The following is a 6000-nucleotide window of genomic DNA, read 5'->3' as shown; positions in this document are numbered from 1 at the left end:
TCTTTTACAGTGCGTTTCTTACGTCTGGCCAATCATAAAGAAGAATTTTGTTCTGTCACTCAAAGTGGACCCGTCCCCTCATCCCTTTTGTAAGAAGTTGTTTGTCAACATATTCGAATTTTGTTAATTATTTGTTAAATACAATGGATGTTAAGTTATTAATTTAATAAAAATATATCATAGTGTAGTTTCAATATTTCAGATAAATATAAGTTGTTTATTAGCCTGTTAATTCGGGGTTATCCACACACATACGATAATTAAATCCAATGAACATTTTAAAGATCAGGAAATGAAACAACATAGTTGGAAATTCCACGGCACCAAGGAGCATACCTTCGTTTATTTCCTAAGCCATTGTAACACACAAAACGGATAAATATTATAATAAATAATAGTATAAATAAATAAACACAAAAGTTTGTTTACGGTTCGTATAATTTATAGGCTATGTTGTTGAATTAAGTCATTGTTTCTACTCATGCGCAAAAATTCCGCTACGTCGAATTATAAATTGACATACTATTTTCTTACGTCTCCAGTCCGTTTCTTAATCCTCGGTTTCCTCGAAAGCGGCACCGAAAAACTGCGAGCGTAACACTGCGATGAATGACGTCATAAAAAACTGTACCACGCAAAATAATAGCGGTGGTTTCCAAGGATGCGTTGGAAGCCATCGCTTGCTGAGTTTGCACATTCCATTGCCGCAGTGAAGAACCTTGAATTTTTCACCGTAATCTGACGTAATTCATCGCAGTGTTGCGGTCGCAGCTTGTCGGTGCCGCTTTCGAGGAAACCCAGTTGTGGCTCCGTTGCATCTGCGTCTACGCCACGTCAAACTATAAATCCAACTTTATTCTCCCGAGAACGAAGTTTACTGGTTTATTGCCCGACGGGTAGCGGAGGGCAGTAATCATTGAAGGGAGGAAAAGGCACGTTACTCCCATGTTATACATATGGTTTTTTGACCTTCCTCAAATAACAAGTCATTTTTACTTAATTTATTTATGTAACTAACCAACAAAAATTATTAGAACTAAAACTTACAAGTATGTACAATGTAACTGTCAACTGTCAAATAGAAGTCAAATTATTAATGTAAACATTGTTAAATCAAAAAAACAATTTACTTTTTCTTACCATTCTGCAAAATACAGGATGTTTTATAAATAAACGTTAAAATGTATAGATACTTACGTAATAGAAAATAGATATTGTACAGGGCGTCAATAAGTTATATTTCATGAATGAAATACCATGACGTCACTTTTATTTTTCCTCCCTACAATCAGATCCGCAACAGGATACTTTCGGTAGAGGTAGGTGGAAATAGCTATTTGTATAAAAAGGGAAGTAAAAGACACTTTACTCCCATATTATACATATGATTTTTCCACCTTCCTCAAATATCAAGTAATTTTTTCATTCTTAAATAATTTATTTATGTAACTAAATGACAAAATTTATTAGAGCACTAAAACTAACAAGTAGTTACAGTATAACTGTCAACTGTCAAATATAAGTCAAATTATTTATGTAAACATTGTTAAATCAAAATAACAATTTACTGTTTTTACCATTCTGCAAAATACAGGGTGCTCTATAAATAAACGTTAAAATGTATAGATACTTACGTAATAGTTAATAGAATATTGTATAGGGCGTCAATAAGTTATTTCATCAATGACATACCATGACGTCCCTTTTATTTTTCCTCCCTAGGGAGAAAAAGTACTTCACTCCCTAGCGAGGAAAAGTACGACTTTGCTCCCTACAATCAGGTCAGGAAAAGTATACTTTCGGTAGAGGTAGGTGGAAAAAAAGTTTTACACCTACCTCTACTCAGGAAAAGTATACTTTTCCTGACCCGATTGTAGGGAGCAAAGTTGTACTTTTCCTCCCTAGGGAGGAAAAGTAGAAGTGACTTCATGGTATTCCATTCATGAAATATAATTTATTGACGCGCCCTGCACAATATCTATTTTCTATTACGTAAGTATCTAAACATTTGAACGTTTATTTATAAAACACCCTGTATTTTGCAGAATGGTAAAAAACAGTAAATTGTTATTTTGATTTAACAATGTTTACATTAATAATTTGACTTATATTTGACAGTTGACAGTTATATTGTACCTACTTGTTAGTTTCAGTTCTAATGAATTTTGTTGGTTAGTTACATAAATAAATTAAGTAAAAATGAAAAAAATTACTTGTTATTTGAGGAAGGTGGAAAAACCATATGTATAACATGGGAGTAAAGTGCCTTTTCCTCCCTTAAATGATTAGTGCCCTCCGCTACGCGTCGGGCAGTAAACTTCATTCTCGGGAGGAAAAGTAGCACTTTCCTCCCTTTTTATACAAATAGTTATTACAACTAATGCATACTGTCGCTACTGTCGGTAATGACATTGTTCCGAGACCATAACTTTGACTAAACATTCTGCAAATAAATTGAGAATAACTCAAAGAAGAATGGAAAAAATAGATCATGCTAGAAAGAAGAAGAAGAAGAATAAGAAATAAGAAGATATGGTACCAAATTGGATAGTGAGAGAGAGGACCAAAGTGACAGATGTCATAGAAAAAATTGCACAAGCTAAATGGACATGTAGCTCGTGTAAATGATAGTAGGTGGACCAAAATACTTAAAGAATGGAGATCTAGAGAAGATAAAAAACACCGAGGTAGACCACCAAAAAGGAGTATGGATGACTTGTGAAAAACAGTGGAAAATTGGATACAGAAGAAACAAGATAGAGAACAATGGAAGAATATAGAGGAAACATATATCCAACAGAGGATGCAAGAGGTTGAGGAATGATGGTGATGATGATGACGATTTTAGTTATAGACTCTTATGGTGCCTAAAATGATTGGCAAATTTCACCTATCCCGGCTCTTAGTCTATACTCTTAAAAGTCCTTGTATGCTTGTACGGGGCTGGTTTTAACAAACAAAACAAGTGACCATCCTTGAAAAAACAATATTGATAATCGAATCATTACCAGTTTCTTGATACTTTAGGCGATTTAAATAAATATTCCGAGACAGTATTATCACCTAGTTAGTGTAAATTTTGTGGTCGTCTGAGCAACATTAAAACGTAAGTTATTTAAAAATTCCGAATATTTATTCTTCTAATCTAAACTTATCAGAAAAATATGTTCTAAATTACAAAAATAAGTACATTAAATTTAAAAGTTTTTTGAGATAAATGAACCTAGATTTTTAATTTTTTTTTTATTTATTCGATTATATACTTTCAAATATCAAATTTACATAATGTGTAGATTAGAAACTATTTGTTTGTGGTAAAAAACTTTATATAAAAACCTCAAAATTTTTTTTCTTTCAAAACAAATTTTGCCTTCATAAAGATATTAATCTAAAAGTACTTGGAGCCTTTTTCTACTAAGTAATAAATAAAAATAACGTTTTTTAATGCGTAAAATATCAGCATATTAAGCATTTAAAATGAACTTGTATTTTAATTCTTTGTTGTTTTTCAGTATATATCTAATTTAAACAAGTCCAAACTTGCATTTCTCTATTTTTATAATTTATTCATTCTATTCGACTTTTTTCCCTTATTGGGTATACATATTATGTTTTGCAATAATATGCTTAAATTGCTATTGGGACCGTGCAAGTTCGGAAAAGCGACACCTGGTTTCTTCGCTCTGCACTTTTATTCGCACTTTTAATTATATTGGCCAATGGTCCTGGTTGCTGGATAATTGTCAAGGCCATAGTCAAAAAAATAATAAGAAGAAAAAGTAAGATTCAGGTTATGTTATTAAAACGCAAACAATTGTATGTAGTAAATAAAATTAGTTATTAAAATGCAGTAATGCAAGCAAAATACAATTAATTACATTTTAGACTGGGAGATATTATACAGAAGTTCAGCCACGATTTTCTAAGTCCTGCCTTTTGCAATACTGGAAGGGTAGACGATGTAATTACAATCTGTGGAAACATCCACAAATTTCCTGTGACATTTTCCTGTAAAAATTAGATTTTCCCAAAAAATAAAAATAGGGTTTTGCGATGAATTTCTAAGTCCTGCCATATCCGTAGATAGACAGGATACTATCGATTTTATGAAGAAAATTTTTTGGGCAGGACGGTCGCAAAAGTACTTAGGGAGTATACATATATACAAATATGTAATGAAAATAATGAAATTTTCATGATTTTCTAAGTCCTGCCAACTTAATAAACTAAACATATTTATTTCAAAATTATCAAAAAAATATTGGCATGACGTCTCCTAATGTTTAAGTATACTTGTCCCTTGGAAAATTCTGCGGAAAATTCTCACCCTGATTCCGTGATTTTCTAAGTCCTGCCTTTAAAAAGTTATAATACTCAAATGCAATCAATACCTTTTCGGTACTCGGCAGGAAGGTTAAACGGTTCTTGTAAGACGGCAGGAGTTCTAGATTTGTAAGAAAATTCGTGAAAAAGTCAACGATTTTCTAAGTCATGCCATTTTGCACATGTTTCAAGAATCTTAATATAAGTCTATATACAAAGAGGCAGGATGGTTTTATGGTTATTTTGTATACAGGGTGGGGCATTAGTGTGGGCTAGTCCAATTACTCGTTTGTCGTAAGATATACGAAAAAAGTTATTTAGGTAAAACATGTGCCACAGATAGGACTATAATTTAACAGTATTTTCTAATATACAGGGCTACCCGTTTTCACAGGGTGACAAAAATTTATGTTTTTTTAAATGGAATACCCTGTATATTTTTACATTTTTGGATTCTACTCGATGTTCTCTTTAATAAAATATAGTGTTTTGAAATATTATACGAGGTAGTTTAAAATATAATTACGTTTTTTTTTAATTTTGTAGGAACATTCACACCCTATACATATTGTTAGTGATTTGATATCCAAACTTCTATTAATTTATGTTTAAACGATTTTTAATATAGTCTACTATTGTCAGTTATTAATAGTATACCAAAATGTTTAATTTTAGTATACGGGGTTGGTTGAAACTTGAAACTCGGAATGAGTATTTTTTGAGTTTTCTTAAATGGGACACCCTGTATTTTAGTATTATAATAAAATGATATTTTATGGTACCTTTTTATTTGCTAAGCATTTTCTATACCATATTTATATATTAATTTCGGCAGTAAATTGATACAGACAGATTACTCAGGTGGTTTTTGGGGTTTCTGAACAAGAATGTCACATTAGAACAGATCTTTACCTAGTGCTCGGGGTGACTGATATACACGCCGTATTCTTAAATTTCGAGGCTTTCAGACACTAAAGTGATGCAAGTAGATTTCTCGAAGAGTTTTGTGGTTGCTGAACATGAATACGCCATCAGAATCGACCTCCAAAAACTCTCTTAAATTCGAGATCAGTCACCCTGGGCACCAGGTGCTCCGAGGGTCGGTTGTAATGTCATATTCGTGTTCGGCCATCCCAAAAACCATCGAATATTCTGTTTTTTTTTTAAATTTATTGCCGATATCCCACGAAACTCCAGATGGCGTGCCTTAGCAGCAACTCTGGGCACTAGGTCATTCAGAGGTCGGTTCTGCTTGCGTATTCGTAACTCCATAAACCTCCCAAATAACAAAATTTTGCCCTTCATACACCGATTTTGACAGGTTTATGCACTTTTGGATGCATGTTATGCACTAAAATGCAATTTCCACCCATTTTTATATTATACACCTTTTCCTGATGTTATCCTGAACACAATGCAAAAAGTTGCAAGTAGATAGATGCTGTATTTAAAAATCGATTTATTCTGGTGTTGTTAGTGTTAGTAAATTTTGCTATCAAATATAGGAAACAATATCAGGATAATATCTACAATCCTACAATATCAGGAAAACGAGTTGAGTGCGGCAACTCAGCGCCTGTTACATGCGTGTGTATTTTGTGTTCGAACAAGTAAGAAGGCGGGATAAAATTGCTATGCAACAAAATAAATTAATAACAACAAATTGATTTTAAGGCA

The 6000-nt window shown here is 32.6% G+C and overlaps 1 protein-coding gene across 1 annotated transcript in view; it reads left to right on the top strand.

Annotated features, from left to right (window-relative positions):
* Window positions 1-2924: 2924 nt before the first annotated feature.
* The window catches only part of LOC114336204 (vitamin K-dependent protein C), a 283411-nt gene continuing 280335 nt past the window's right edge, over window positions 2925-6000 (top strand). The window contains exon 1 of the mRNA XM_028286535.2: window positions 2925-3106. The gene's annotated coding sequence lies outside the window, so the exon portion shown is untranslated. The remainder of the gene's footprint in view (window positions 3107-6000) is intronic.

Source organism: Diabrotica virgifera, chromosome 6, assembly GCF_917563875.1.
Source record: "Diabrotica virgifera virgifera chromosome 6, PGI_DIABVI_V3a".
In the NCBI taxonomy this organism is placed as follows: Eukaryota; Metazoa; Arthropoda; class Insecta; order Coleoptera; family Chrysomelidae; genus Diabrotica; species Diabrotica virgifera.
The sequence above is the reverse complement of the archived record's forward strand: the minus strand, read 5'-3'. Positions and strand labels throughout refer to the sequence as shown.